General features: G+C 40.0%; 1 protein-coding gene across 3 annotated transcripts in view; it reads left to right on the top strand.

The window, feature by feature from the left end:
• The window catches only part of LOC106091746 (proteoglycan Cow), a 460,306-nt gene that overhangs the window by 404,914 nt on the left and 38,331 nt on the right, over positions 1 to 17,061 (top strand). The gene's annotated exons all lie outside the window — the stretch shown is intronic.

Raw genomic sequence — 17,061 nt, 5'->3', positions numbered from 1 at the left:
TTATCTATCTTAGCATTATAATTTCTTTCCTTACCCTTTTTCCTATCTTCTTCTCTGCTTTTAACTTTTTTACCTATCTTAGCATTCAATTTCCTAGCACGATTTATACGTCATATGTGGAACCCCCTGGTTATATCATGATCTGTTCGTGCCTGTCTTTTCTCGGAGCCTGGGCATAGATAAGACTGATGTAAAAGAATTTGGCTTTTTTGCCTCTTGTGGCTAGCCCTTCATCCAACAGTGGAAATCTGGAGACAAAGTGTCTTAATCTTTGACTAGCCACAGCCAAACTCATGTCTGAAATCATGACTGCATTATATATCCCCCAGTGCATATACTGCACTTTCTTTCATATAGTTCAGATATTCGGAGATTTTCCGATTATAGTCCATAGTTGAAGGAAAAATCAACAAAAGAGGAGTCCGCATTCCAGTAACACAAAAGGCGGGTAACTGGCTCAGCGCTTCAACCATTTTTTTATAGTTTAGGAACTTTTCAATTCTTATAGCAAGGTTTTAAAAAGTAGACCACAACTTACCAATCCTGACACCAATCCACCCTATTAATTTAAGTTCTCCGCTTCTAGGGTTATTTAAACTGAAACGACGAATTTCGTCACAATCATCTATGAGTCGCACTGCCAGGAAATGAGGCTGGATTTAGTCCTTCAAGATATGATGTCGTTAACAGCCTTTTTCTCAGGCGTTTATCCCCTTACTAATCCCCTCATCGGTGGTTATCCCCTTACTAATGCTGGCTTCATTGAGGTGAGGTATCCAGCCATGTTAAAACTTCTCTACTTAGTGGTGTCGCTATGCCGCACGCCGTTCGGAATCGGCCTAAAAAAGTAGGCCCTTTTCATTGAGCTTAAATTTTAATCGGACTGCACTCGTTGATATGAGAGAAGTATCCCCTGATCCTTAATGGAATGTTCATGGGAAATTTAGTAAAATTTAGTAACAGCCCTTTTTCTATTCCTCTATATACCGGGGTTAGGGGTTTTCTATCCCTCTATCATGTGGGGTTAGCAATCCTTAGCAAACTACCTTGGGGAGCAAGATCGTTCCGTTGCATAGACCCGATCGTTGGGGGAATATTCACTGTTCAAGTTGGCGGAATATTGCCCTTTTCGGTAATGCTAATTGTGGTATGCCATTATTTATAGCACCATCGCCGTGTCCTTGTGCGAAAGAAGGTCTCTGCAGGAACAGAACATTGTGTTAAACCACTTTGCCCTTTGCACAGTCCTGTAGTAGTCTGTCAAGTACTTCGATATCGCCCAACTCAACATCTACAATGGTTGTAAAAAAGTTAATTCACCATCCCATTTGATTCGACAAGCACTCAACATACCTTTATCTTCTGCGATTTTAATGTTGCATTAACTTTGACTGTTTCGCAATAAAATTTTTCAATTTGATATTCTGCTTCCTTTTCCCCCAGAAAAAGGCAAAATTAAATATCTTTACGTTGCTCATGATTTAAGGCTTAGTGCAAAACCACCTTTACGACTGCGAATGTGTTCTCCGTCAAACCGCAGCAGTCCGTAAAAATGACTCCCTTCACCAAAGACAATAATGGTTTAGCACCTGTGTCGTAATGTAGTGCCACAGCCCCGCAACTCTGCAACTCTGCCCGAACGACGAGCACATGCTGACTGACTGGCGGGCATGACATTCTCTAACAAAAGGCGTTACTTTCGTTATTTGAGAGTTGGGCAAAATTACACCTTGTCCGTGTAACAACGGACGGATATGGTATGGTGGCATAGCCATTACGTGCTGACGGAAACTATGTTGTGACTGCACGAAACTTTCCACAAGTTAGTGGGAGAGTGGTGGTGGCAGAGTAAGCCCTGGTGGCATATACCATTTTAATATTATGCCATTCAAATGATTAAAACTTGCAAATGCAACCACAGGACTAACGGGAAGCTCTTTTTTCGGTTGCATTCTATGGCTGCCGAATACATTATGGTAATTTTTTTCCAGTTCTCTCTTCATGTCCTTAAATGCTCGATAGTTTGATAAAAATCTACATTCCTAGTTCCCGTTTTTTGAAAGAAGGTGGGGGAAAAAATCATCGAATTGATTTGTTAAACCTAAGAGACACATTAGAAAAATGCTGCTTTTGAGTGAGAATGCGTTATTTTAAATGCACACTATTGCAAATGTGTTAACTCTCATACATGAATATTCATTTGATGGTTTAAAATTGTAGAGAACACTCATTGAACGTTAATGATCCAATTCAATGCTAATGGGAACGAATTTTAGAGTATTTCTTCTCAGAGGGGGGAATTTCTAGAAGTTTGATATTTTATCGGAATAAACATTTTATCAAAACTAAATTTTAATTTTTCAAGTTTTTTGCCTATTAGGGCGAGATCATTAAATTTTACAATCTTTGTTTGTTTCTCTTTCGAGATGAGCTCAATGATCGCAAATGCAAATGGAACAGGAAAGCCAAAGATAGCAACACACACCAACCACCATGGGACGCGTTTCGTCTTTGGTTAGAAGACTTTTCAACCATATTAGGTGTGATATCTTCAAGGGCCGTGCGTTGATATGTTATATTTGAATCGTATTAATAACGAAACCGCATCTATGATACATTTACCACATTAACCACGCTCGTCAAGTCTGTCTATTAGCTGTACTTTTCCATGGGCATACTTTTGCATTGGGCATGCATTTTTGTGTAATGACAGACATTCTATCTGTGACAAATTACACTTCTTCCGTACTACACATGATTTTGTTCATCTGTTGGAAGTTGTATTGATGGCTTCGAATGCTAAGACAACGGCACTGGCTCTCGCTGTTGCTCCGTGTGCCCAGGTTCGAATCCTGGCCGAGCTCTGCCGAATTTTTAATTTTTTTCCCGAACCCGGCCGTCTGTCTGTCGAAAGCACGCTACCTTACGAAGGAGTAAAGTTGGTCGCTTGAAATTTTGCACAAATACTTTTTATTAGTGTAGGTTGGTTGGGATGGTAAATGGGCCAAATCGGTTCATGTTTTGATATAGCTGCCATATAAACCGATCTTGGGACTTGACTTCTTGAGCCTCTAGAGGGCGAAATTCTCGCCCGATTTGACTCAATTTTTGCACGTTGCGTTTTTGTATCTTTTTCAACAACTCTACTCAATATGGCGCAAATCGGTTCATAATCTGGTATAGCTGTCATATAAACCGATCTTGGATCTTGACTTCGTGAGCCAATAGAGCGCGTAATTCTAATCCGATTTGGCTGAAATTTTGCATGAGGTGTTTTGTTATGACTTCCAATAACTGTGCTTAGTATGGCATAAATCGGTATATAACCTGATATAGCTGCCATATAAACCGATCTTGGGATTTGACTTCTTGAGCCACTAGAGGGCGCAATTATTATCCTATTTGGCTGAAATTTTGCACAACGGCTTCTCTGATGACCTTTAACATACGTGTCTATTATGGTCTGAATCGATCAATAGCTTCATACAGCTCCCATATAAACTTATCTGCCGATTTTGCATCTTGAGCCCCTCCAAGGCGCAACTCTTATACGAATGTACTGAAATAGTAAACAATGAATTCTCCAATGTTCAGTGGTGTGCACGTGGTGTTTTGGTATAACATCCAACAACTGCGATAAGTATGGTTCAAATCGGTCCATGTTTTGATATAGCTGCCATATGAACCGATCTTAGGGTCTTGACTTCTTGAGCCTCTCGAGGGCGCAATTCTTATCCGATTTGACTGAAATTTTGCACGTAGTGTTTTGGTGTTACTTCCAACAACTGTGTTAAGTATGGTTCAAATCGGTCCATGTTTTGATATAGCTGCCATATAAACCGATGTTGGGTCTTGACTTCTTGAGCTTCTGGAGGGCGCAATTCTATATCCGATTTGGCAGAAATTTTGTACAACGGTTTCTCTCATGACCTGCAACATACGTCTCTAATATGGTCTGAATCGATCAATAGCTTCATACAGCTCCCATATAAACCTATCTGCCGATTTTGCTTCTTGAGCCCCTACAAGGCGCAATTCTTATACGAATGTACTGAAATATTGGGTTGCCCAAAAAGTAATTGCGGATTTTTCATATAGTCGGCGTTGACAAATTTTTTCACAGCTTGTGACTCTGTAATTGCATTCTTTCTTCTGTCAATTATCAGCTATTACTTTTAGCTTGCTTTAGAAAAAAAGTGTAAAAAAGTATATTTGATTAAAGTTCATTCTAAGTTTTATTAAAAATGCATTTACTTTCTTTTAAAAAATCCGCAATTACTTTTTGGGCAACCCAATATTAAACAATGACTTCTGTAATGTTCAGCATTCATTTATGATCCGAATCGGACTATAACTTGATATAGCTCTAATAGTATAACAGTTCTTATTTAATATTCTTTGTTTGCCTAAAAAGCGATACCGCGCACTCGACTCGACAAATGCGATCCATTATGGAGGGTATAGAAGATTCGGCCCGGCCGAACTTGGCACAATCTTACTTGTTTTTTTATAAAACATAATTTTTGTGTGTGTTGAAATTGCAAACATTTAAATATAACAGCAGAACTACTGCTGTAATGTTGGCCAATTTTGCTACTAACAGTCAGCAGACAGTGTATGCTGTTATCAGCAGACTTTCTGTGAGTGGCCCAAAATCAGTTTTAGGTTAAACACTCTACAGAACATTCCCCAGTAGGAGTAAAGGAAGGCACACAAAGCCTTATAGTTTCTTTCTTCTTACTTCCCACCCAATTGTTTTTCTTGAAGACTGGAAAAGAATTACAAATAATTTTGTCAAAAATTGATTTTTGTTCTACAGTGCAATTTAAAGTTTTCGTACATCTTATTTCAAGTGAAAATGAACATTTTTCGATGCTTTTACTATAATGACATACACATTAAATCGCATTCCTTTTTTAAAGTAGAAATAAATTCGATTTAAATAAACTCGCCAAAAACCAAAAACAACTTCTCTTCCCATATAGCAGAAGTGAGTATCAAATGACCCAAGTCTGATGGAATTTCTTTGTTTACATGCATTAATAATGAATTCCTGGAATCATTCTGTTTTTCTCGCTCTTCACCGGTGCTTTGTGGAGGTGAAGCCAAAGGTGATGGAATAGATTTTCTGCATTTGTTTTCGTATTTTGTTTTGGTTGTGGTTATTTGATTTTTCCCTCTCTTTTACTTTGAATTTTTATTCCGGGAAACGGGTATGTTGTTTCATGTGTTGTTGTGCGTTGTTTTCCGGTGAATATGGTTTGATTGATACTCTTAATTGAATTGATTATTTTCTCGATTTTCTTTTTGTTTATTTTCCATGAATTTGTTGCCCTCTTGACATGGAGGAACAGTGGAGGGGTGGTTTGGTTCGAAAGTAAATAAGTGGAAAATTGTTTGAGTCCATGCTGTGGATGAGTGGTTTCTTTAAAATTTACAAGGATCCCCATGAATTTGTGTGTTTAAATATTTATAGCCAAGAGAGACATCCTCACTATAAACCCTAGCACCTTCCTCGTTATTTCGTTTGTCACATTTGTGCCATACTGGCATGAGATTCTAAAAACTATGTTAATAAGGGTGGCTCAGATTGAATGGACCAAAGAACACTCACAGGATGACGTAGAGGATGTTGGAGGTCAAGTAACGATTGTGATTGGTTTTAAATTGGCAAAGTACATACCAATCTTGGTTCAACCTTCATTTCAACTTTGGACATTGATCTTGCCACGGTGTCACCTGGGGTAGCTATTTTCAAAACATATGTTGAATTTAGTTAGCTAACGGACTTGGGTAAATACCAAGAAACATTTTTTTTTTTTTTTTTTTTTTTTTTTTGAAAGACTTTTAGAGCAATATCCACAATTCCTGAAATGTTCATCATCATTTAGTAAACATACGAGTATTAGTTCTAGACGTTGGAGGACACCATTGCGCAGAGGTTAGCATGTCCGCCTATGACGCCGAATGCCTGTGTTAAAACCCTGGCGTGAAACTCAGAAAAATTTTTCGGCGGTGATTATCCCCTTACAAATACTGGCTATATTTGTGAGGAGAATGTTTAAACTTCTCTACCAAGTGGTATTGCCACGCCATTCAGACTTGGTATAAAACAAGTAAAAAGGCATTAAGTTCGGTCGTTCTGAACTTTGGATACCCACAACCTCGGATATATATGTTAACCACCTTTCGTCAGGAGGCCACCGTAGCGCAAAGGCTAGAATGTCTGCCTTTGACACTGAAAGCCTGGCTTCGAATTCTGGCGAGAACATCATGAAAATTTTCAGCAGTGGTTATCCCCTCCTACTGCTGGCGACATTTGGGAGGTACTGTACCATTTGGTATGGCAGCCATGTAAAACCTTCTCCACAAGGAGGTGTCGCATTGCGGCACGCCGTTCGGGCACGGCAATAAAATGGAGGCCCCTTATCATTGAGCTTAAACTTGAGTCGGACAGCACTCATTGATATGTGAGAAGTTTGCCGCTGTTCCTTAATGGAATGTTCATGGATAAATTTGCATTTACCTTTCGTCATACTCCGGAGAAAAATGCTTTTTTTATTAACCCATTGCAGCTGTATTCAAATATGATCCGTCTTGGACCAAATTCGGAAATTACGTCGAGTAACTCAATGAATACAATTCACTGTTCAAGTTAGGTTAGGTTGAAAAGAGGGTGCAGATATTTATCCGCACCATGCCACTATGGACATACACCTAAGCCAGTAATCGACTTGTTGTGCGCTCTTAAAACTATTGGGTTGCCCAAAAAGTAATTGCGGATTTTTTAAAAGAAAGTAAATGCATTTTTAATAAAACTTAGAATGAACTTTAATCAAATGTACTTTTTTTACACTTTCTTTCTAAAGCAAGCTAAAAGTAACAGCTGATAACTGACAGAAGAAAGAATGCAATTACAGAGTCACAAGCTGTGAAAAATTTGTCAACGCCGACTATATGAAAAATCCGCAATTACTTTTTGGGCAACCCAATATAAAATAACCTCTAAAAAGAAAATTTTAAGTTAGGAATTCCGTGCTACTTACAAAATCCTTAATTGATTTCAATACCACTCCCCTAAGTTGGTTCATGTCTGATATTGTGTCTCCACCTTAGTGCCGGTATCAGTTAGACGCGAAAGCCGGGCAATGATAAAGGAAATGCTCCAACGTCTCATCATCTTACCCGCATGCCCTACACATGCCGCACTGATTTTACATAAGTGAGCTCGTAGTCCTATGTGTCCCGTTATGATAGCAATAGCTATACTGACCTCCTTCTTACTTCCTTTCAGTAATAGCCTCGTCTTCTCACGATCTGGATCCCCCATAGGATTTTCGCCGTCCTACCGACCGTTTCGCAATGTTGCATGCGCATTCCGCGCCCACTCCCTTAACTCGGACTGCGTCGACCCGAAAGGCTTCGGGTTAATCAAGTTTATTGACGGCAGTCCTCTGGCCTTCACCGCCAAATCGTCTGCCCTTTCATTTCCCCTTACTCCGTTATGACCCGGCACGCAAACGATGCGGATTTTGCCATCCCCAGAGAAGGTGTTAATCTCTTTCTTACACTTCAAGACTGTTCGTGACCTTACCGTCCTGGTTGTTATTGCCCTTATGGCAATTTTACTGTCGGTAAAGATGTTCACACTCGATGTGCTCGCGCTAGTACCACACCACCTCACACATTCCGTGATCATCCGGATCTACGCCTGCAAAATCGAATTATGGTCTGGCAGTTTAAAACAGATCTCAGTCCCTGGGTTCTCAATGTAGACCCCCAGGCCCACTTTGTCCTCTAGCTTTGATCCATCAGTGTAACATGATATTCCAGATGGCAATACTAGGGTTCCGTCATTCCAAGACTGTGCCGATGGCAGCAGTGCCTCGCACTCGACCTCAAATGTCGTTTCAGGTATCCGATCGGAAACCTCTTCCCTTCCTTCCAGGTTTCCTATCGTCGCCTACCTACCGCGATGGTATGAGCTGCTTCCATCCTCAATTCATTCTCTCATCGCCTTAAGTCCCATAGCCGCAGAGGCTGCCTTACACTTAATCTGTATGTCAATGGATCGGATATCTAGAATAGTCTCCAGGTCCTAGAGGGCGTGGTCCTCATAGCTCCGCCTATGCCAAGACAACATGTTCTCTGAATCTGTTGTGTGGTCCTTATGATGCACTTTTTCTCCATAGCAGTCCCCCAAACTACTGAGGCTTAAGTAAGTATTGGTCTAATCACGCTCCTGTAGAGCCAGTGGACTATTCTCGGATTCAGGGCCCATTTCGAGCCTATGGCCCGTCTACATAGTGTCCAACATCTGCGAGCCTTCTTAGTATGCTCCTGAGTGTGACACTTCCAATTCAGTTTCCTATCCAAGATCGCTCCTAAGTATTTCACCTTATCAGATATCGAAATCGTTTTATTGATGAAACGTGGTGCGTCAAATTGGACCACCTTCGTCTACCTCGTGAACAGGCATATTTCAGTCTTCTCTGGGTTAACTTTGAGACCCCTGGGTCTAGCCCAGTCATATGCCATAAGCAGGACCCTTTCGGCCCATCTGCATAGCTGTTTCGGATCTTTGACCTAAGAAGTTTTATAACATCGCCTGCATAGCATACAGGTTCAAATTCCTCCTCAGTCAGCATCCGTAATAGGTTATTTATGGAGTGGCGATAAAATGCTCCCCTGTGGCGTGCCTTGTGCCACTTTCTCCCTTATATTTATGTCATGGGACACACAATTTATCCATCTGTTCCTTAGCATATGGTTTATCCAGTTTCTAATAACCGAATCCACCCGGTACTGATCAAAGGATTGGATCAGTCTGTCGGTCCGCACATTGTTAAAAGCCCCCTCGATGTTAATGCATACCGCCAGTGTGTACGTTTTGGCATCGAAGGATTCTTCTATTTGATGCATAACCTCGTGCAGGGCAATCTCCACCGACCTTCCCTTGACATAGGCATGCTGTTTTTATTTGAGCAGTTCGCTGGATGTCCTTTGTTCGCAATACGTTCCATGGTTTTGAATAAAAAGGACGTAAGGCTTATAGGTCTGTAGGCCTTTGGTGTCGCATAACTTTCCTTGCCGGACTTGATTATAAATACCACCCTTGCCTCCTGCCTGGCTTTCGGAGTATATGCAAGTCTTAGGCACGCTGTGAAAATAAAAAAATAAAATAAAAAAATAAAAAGATGGGGCGCCAGATAGTCCACTCCCTTCTATAGCAACGCTGGATATATTCCATCAGGTCCGGGTGATTTAAATGGTTTGAAGCTCATCAAGGCTTTCCTGATCATGAGTTCCGTTATGATAAGCCTAAGATCCACCTCATTATTCCATGACATCGCTGTATCCGTGAGTCCCGTCGTATTCTGTGGAAAATGTGTTTTCCCATGTATGTCACCCAGGGTTCCATTTTCAGCAGATGTTCTGCTGTTACAACAAACATTTTTGCTGTTTTTACTAATTAATTTCTCTGAGTGTAAAAATCTGTTCTTTTAAAAAAACTTCCAATTTATTATACTGGCCTATGTTAACATCTCTGCAAACAAAAATGCTATTTCCATTGATTTGACTTCAGTAGAATACATCACAACGAATTCTGCGAATTTCTTAATTGCCACAATCGACTATCTTTTGACCTCCAATGAATTCAGCGTCAATCCATTTCGGATTTAAGAAAAACAAAAACTAAGTAGCAAAATAAGGTTAAAATATTCAAACGATTCATATGAAATCCGCACCTCTCATATGTTTTTTCGTGTTTAAAACTATATGTGTGGCTCCACAAAAACTATGGGAATGCCACACATGATGGGAAAGTTCATGCCATACACATTTTCTCGCGAATTCACTTTTAAAAGAACAGCGCTACAACTGTGCTATATGGCCAGTAACATCTAGAGGCAGACTAATGGAAATCATTCAAACACGGAAAACTACGAGTACAACAATAGCAGAAAATTGAAAACTTAAAATGAAAGTGGCAAATAAATAAATAAAACGCTGCCATCGAAGAATGAGGGGGACAAATTGAAATTGTAAATTGAAAATGTCCTTTGGGGTATTAATTTTCACATTGTCTTCGGAAAGTGAAAAGTTTTTGGGGCTTTTCAATGGAACACTGCAATGGAAAGTGAAATTGAAAGTGGAGAATGTGAATGTATGGGTTTGAAATGAAAAACAGGACAAAGGACATGCTACAAAATGTAGCAGAACATGACAACCAATTTTCCAAACAACAATGCTGCAATCACACAATTAATTTTGTTTGAATTGCCCTAAAGCCCATACTGACAAGTATGACATGAAGGCAAATAAAGGATAAAGCTATGGTACTGTATTGAAAAAACATGAAATTTGGAAAAAATGGAAAATTTGAAAAAAAAAGAAAAAAAGAGTCTTACAAATCACAGTGCAGGATTTTAAATTTAGCTACGCATCCGTCTTAATCAAATAAATCAATCAAATTAAATAAAATTTAAAGATTAAAATTAAAAGGTTATAAAATTTAAATTAGATATAAACAAGTAAAAACGTTCTAAGTTCAGCAGGGCTGAATTTTACATACCCTCCACTATGGATCACAATTGTCTAATTCTTTTCCCGGTATCTCTTTTTGGGCAAACAAAGGCTTAAAGAAAATAATTGCTATGCTATTGGAGTTATATCAAGTTATGGTCCGATTCGGACCATAATTGAATTGAATTTTGGAGACCATAGTAGAAGTCATTGTGTAAGATTTCAGCCAAATTGAGTAAGAATTGCGCCCTTTAGGGGCTCAAGAGGTAAAGTAGGCAGATCGGTTTATGAGGGAGCGGTATCAGGCTAAAGACCGATTCCGACCATATTTGACATGTATATTGAAGGTCATGGGAGAAGCCGTTGTACAAAATTTAATCCAAATAGGATAATAATTGCGCCCTCTAGTGGCTCAACAATTCATGATCCAAGATCGGATTATATGGCAGCTATATCAGGTTATGGACCGATCTGAACCATACTTAGCACAAATGTTGGAAGTGATAACGAAAAACGTCGTGCAAAATGTTAGCCAAATCGGATACGAATTGCGCCCTCTAGTAGCTCAAGAAGTCAAGACCCCAAATCGGTTTATATGGCAGCTTTATCAGGTTATCGACCGATATGAACCATACTTAGCACAGTTGTTGGAAGTCTTAACGAAACGCGTCATGCAAAATTTCAGCCAAATCGGATAATAATTGCGCCCTCTAGTGGCTCAACAATTCATGATCCAAGATCGGTTTATATGGCAGCTATATCAGGTTATGGACCGATTTGCACAATATTTAGCACAGTTGTGGTCATAACGAAACACGTCATGTAAAATTTCAGCCAAATCGGATAAGAATTGCGCCTTCTAGTGGCTCAAGGTCGGTTTATTTGGCTGCTATTGGTTGCCCAAAAAGTAATTGCGGACTTTTAAAAAAAAAAGTAAATGCATTTTTAATAAAACTTAGAATGAACTTTAATCAAATATATAATTGCCATTTTGTTCGATAACCTTTTGCCATCTTCCTGGCAAATTTAGTATTCCACGCTCATGGAACTTCTGGCCTTTATCTGCAAAAACTGGACCAAGTGCGATTTTATAGCCTCATCATTGCCCAAAGTTTTACCGTTTAAGGAGTTCTGCAAAGATCGAAATAAGTGGTAGTCTGATGGTGCAAGGTCAGGGCTATATGGTGGATGCATCAAAAGTTCCCAGCCAAGCTCATTCAATTTTTGGCAAGTGACCAAAGATGTGTGCGGTCTACCGTTGTCCTGGTGGAATATGACACCTTTAAGATTGACCAATTCTGGTCGCTTCTCCTTGATGACTGTATTCAATTTGTCCAATTGTTGACAGTAAACATCCGAATTAATCGTTTGGTTAGTTGGAAGCAGCTCAAAATATACCACACCCTTCCAATCCCACCAAACAGACAGCATAACCTTCTTTTGGTGGATATCAGCCTTTGAAGTGATTTGAGCTGGTTCACCATGCTTGGACCATGATCGTTTTCGACTAACGTTGTTGTAAACAATCCATTTTTCATCTCCAGTTATGATTCGTTTTAAAAACGGATCGAATTCATTGCGTTTAAGGTGCATATTAAAAGCATTGATTCGGTTTGTTAAATGAATTTCTTTCAATACATGTGGTACCCAAATATCAAGCTTTTTCACCAGTCCAAGACTTTTTATGTGATAATGAACGGTTGATTTTGGTATATTTAACTTCTCTCCTATCTCACGCTCAGTTACATGACGATCCAATTCGATTAATGCTTTGATTTGGTCATCATCAACTTCATTTGGCCGACCTGAACGTGGCTCATCTTTAAGTGAAAAATCTCCAGAACAGAATTTGCGAAACCAATTTTGACACTGTCTTCCTTTTAAGGCTTTATCACCATACACATCTCGTAACTTTTTAGCAACCTGCTCCGCGTTTTTTCCTTTACGGAAATAATAAAGTAAAATATGACGAAAATGCTCCTTTGTGGGCTCCATATTAAAATTGACGCCAAACAAACAAATGTAAACAAAATTTCGCGCACTTTTTTCTAAAGCAAGCTAAAAGTAACAGCTGATAACTGACAGAAGAAAGAATGCAATTACAGAGTCACAAGCCGTTGAAAAAATTTGTCAATGCCGACTATATGAAAAATCCGCAATTACTTCTTTGGGCAACCCAATATATCAGGTCATACTTAGCACAGTTATTGAAATTTATAACAAAACACCTCACGCAAAATTTCAGCCAACTCGTATAAGTATTGCGCCCTCTAGAGGCTCAAGAAGTCAAGCCCCAAAAACGGTTTATATGACAGCTATATCAGGTTATGGACCGATTTGAACCAACCTAGCGCAGTTATTGAAACTCATAACGAAACACGTCGTTCAAAATTTCATCCAAATCGGATGGGAATTGCGCCCTCTAGAGGTTCAAGAAGTCAAGACCCCAAATCGGTTTATATGTCAGCTATATCAAAACTTGGACCGATATGGCGCATTTACAATGCCAACCAACCTACACCAATGAGAAGTATTTGTGCAAAATTTTAAGATTCTAGCTTTACTCCTTCGAAAGTTTGCATGCTTTCGACTGGCAGACAAACGGGTGGACGGTCAGATGAACGGAAGGACGCATATGGCTAGATCGACTTAAAATGTCATGCGGATCAAGAATATATATACTTTATGGGGTCTTAGACGAATATTTCGAGGAGTTATAAACAGAATGACGAAATTAGTATACCCCCATCCTATGGTGGAGGGTATAAAAAGACTGTTATGTTAGGGTGTTGGAAGTTATAGACCGATTTGGCACAGTTATTGGAAGCCCCAACAGAACACCAGATGCAAAATTTCAGCCAAATCGGAGAAAAATTGCGGCTTCCCGGGAGATCGGTTTTTATGGGAGCTATATCGAGACCGTATTTGGCACGCTTGTTTGGCACGTCGTAACAGAACACCGCATGCAAAATTTTAACCAAATCGGGCAAAAATTACGGCTTGTTAGTGCTCAAGAAGTCAAATCGGGAAATCGGTTTATATGAGAGCTATTAGGTTGCCCAAAAAGTAATTGCGGATTTTTTAAAAGAAAGTAAATGCATTTTTAATAAAACTTTGAATGAACTTTAATCAAATATACTTTTTTTACACTTTTTTTCTAAAGCAAGCTAAAAGTAACAGCTGATAACTGACAGAAGAAAGAATGCAATTACAGAGTCACAAGCTGTGAAAAAATTTGTCAACGCCGACTTTATGAAAAATCCGCAACTACTTTTTGGGCAACCCAATATATCAGGTTAAACATCGATTCGGACCGTACTCAACACTGCTGTTGAAAGTCATTACAGAGCACCACATGAAAAATTTCGGCCAAATCGGCTCAAGAAGTCAAATCGGGAGATCTTTTTACATGGGAGCTATATCTTAATTTGAACCGATATGGCCCATTTGCAATCCCCAAGGACCTACATCAACATTAAGCATCTATCTCTATCGTGTTTTCGACAGACGGACGGACATGGCTAGATCGATTCAGAACTCGAGTTGTTACAAACGGAATGACTAGATTAGTATACCCCCCATCCTATGGTGGTGGGTATAAAAAGTTCCGTAGTTTCATACATAAATTCCGATAATCAACCGAGTTGAAAGCTTTTAAGTGATCCTAAAGAACAAGAAAGCCGACTTTGTCATCATCGATATTACTCCTGATTGATTCAACTACTTAAACCAATCAAGTGATGCAGCTACGACCAGAACAAAAGCCTGCCTATTTCTCAACGACAAGGATTTTCGGTGTAGGTATTCTGTCATTTGTCTATGAAGGATATTCTCGAAAACCTTAGAGAAATAACAGAGAATTGATATCGGTCGATAATCTAATTTTGATTTAGGGAGGAGAATGACCTGCGCATTCTTCCAAAAAGTTGAATATAAACTGAAGCTCAAAATTGTATTAAACAAGTACGTAAAGTACGCTAGGAGATGTGGAAGTAATATTCTGACAAATTTCGGGTCGACTCAGTCCAAGCCTATTGCATTTGACTTCACATGAACAAAACCCCCAAAAACTTCCTCATGGCTGACATAGCTAAACTCAAAAGGACTACGGGCGCCAAAGTCGAAGCCTGTATCATCATCACTACGGTAAAATTGAGTATCCGTTTGTATATTGGGTTTGTCTATGAAATTCCTGTTTACTAAATACTAAATTTCCCATGAACACTCCATTAAGGAACGGGGGGTATTTGCCTCATATCCATGAGTGCGGAAACTCATCATGACAAAATCTAACGAATCTTGTGAGGAAGAACTCCTTTCGGAATCAGAAGGCGAGGCGAACGAGTGAGTTGACTATAGGTTAGGCTAGGTTGAAAAGAGGGTGCAGATATTAATTCACCCCATGCCACTATGAACAAACACCTAAGCCAGTAATCGACTTGTTGTGCGTTCTTAAAACTATTGGGTTGCCCAAAAAGTAATTGCGGATTTCTTAAAAGAAAGTAAATGCATTTTTAATAAAACTTCGAATGAACTTTAATCAAATATACTTTTTTACACTTTTTTTACAAAGCAAGCTAAAAGTAACAGCTGATAACTGACAGAAGAAAGATTGCAATTACAGAGTCACAAGCTGTGCAAAAATTTGTCAACGCCGACTATATGAAAAATCCGCAATTACTTGTTGGGCAACCCAACATAAAGTAACCTCTAAAAAGAAAATTTTAATTCAGGAATTCCATGCTACTTACAAAATCCTTAATTGTTTTCAATATCACTCCCCTAAGTTGGTTCATGTTTGGTATTCTATCTCTACCTAAGTGCCGGTATCTGTTAGACGCGAAAGCCGGGCAATGACAAAGGAAATGCTCCAACGTCTTATCATCTTCCTCGCATGCCCTACACATGTCGCACCGATTTTACATAAGTGAGCTCGTAGTCCTATATGTCCAGGTCAGTATAGCTCTTGCTATCATATAGCAATAGCTATACTGACCTCCTTCTTACTTCCTTTCAGTAATAGCCTCGTCTTCTCACGATCTGGATCCCGTTCTACCAACCGTTTCGCTGTTCAACAATGTTGCATGCGCTTTCGTCACCCACTCCCTTAACTCGAACTGCGTCGACCCGAAAGGTTTCGGGTTAACCAAGTTTATTGACGGCAGTCCTCTGGCCTTCACCCCCAAATCGTCTGCCCTTTCATTTCCCCTTACTCCCTTATGGCCCGGCACCCAAACGATGCGGATTTTGCCATCCCCAGAGAAGGTGTTAATCTCTTTCTTACACTGCAAGACTGTTCGTGATCTTACCGTACTGGCTGTTATTGCCCTTATGACAATTTTAATGTCAGTAAAGATGTTCACAATCGATGTGCTCGCGTTAACACCACACCACTTCACACATTCCGTGATCGCCTGCAGGATCGTATTATGGTCAGGCAGTCTAAAACAGATCTCAGTCCCTGGGTTCTCAACGTAAGCCCCCAAGCCCACTCTGTCCTCTAGCTTTGATCCATCCGTGTAACATGATCTTCCAGATGGCAATACTAGGGTTCCGTCAATCCAAGACTGTGACGATTGTAGCAGTGCCCTGCACTCGACTTTAAGTTTAATCTCAGTTATCCGATTGGAAACCTCTTGCCTTCCTTCCAGGTTTCCTATCATCGCCTCGATTATACCGCCATGATATGAGCTGCTCCCATCCTCTATCCATTCAGCCATCGCATTAAGTCGCATAGCCGCACACTTAATCTGTATGTCAATGGGTCGAATATCTAGAATAGTCTCCAGTGCCCTAGTGGGCATAGCCCTCATCGCTCCGCCTATGCCAACACAACATGTTCTCTGAGCCTGTTGTATGATCCTTATGTTGCACTTTTTCTCCATAGCAGTCCGCCAAACTACTGAGGGGTAAGTAAGTATCAGTCTAATCACGCTCCTGTAGAGCCAGTGGACTATCCTCGGATTCAGGCCCCATTTCGAGCCTACCGCCCATCTACAAAGTGCCCAACATCTGTGAGCCTTCTCATTACGCTCCTGAATGTGACACTTCCAATTCAGTTTCCTGTACAAGATCATACCTAAGTATTTGACCTTGTCAGATATGGAATTTGTTCTATTGAGGTAACGTGGTGCGTTAAATTGGCCCACCTTCGTCTTCCTCGTGAACAGACATATTTCAGTCTTCTCTGGATTAACATTGAGACCTCTGGGTCTAGCCTAGTCATATGCCATATGCAAGACCCTTTCGGCCCTTCTGCATAGCTCGTTCGGATCCTCACCCCTTAGAAGTATTATAACAACGTATGCAAAGCAGATGGGTTCAAATCCCTCCTCAGTCAGCATCCGTAATAGGTCATTTATGGTGGTCACCCATAGGAGTGGTGATAAAATGCCCCCCCCTGTGAGTTGACTTTAGAATTTAATAAAGTTTCAAAGTATGTTTTCAGAGCACCTGTGTTGAAATGTCGCAGCCTATATAATTCTCCTTCTGTCTTTTTCCTTTGCCAAAAACCACCATGATTTGCTATCAGAA

Source organism: Stomoxys calcitrans, chromosome 2 (genome assembly GCF_963082655.1).
Source record: "Stomoxys calcitrans chromosome 2, idStoCalc2.1, whole genome shotgun sequence".
Classification (NCBI taxonomy): domain Eukaryota; kingdom Metazoa; phylum Arthropoda; class Insecta; order Diptera; family Muscidae; genus Stomoxys; species Stomoxys calcitrans.
Note: the sequence above shows the minus strand (reverse complement) of the source record. Positions and strands in the feature narration are given on the sequence as shown.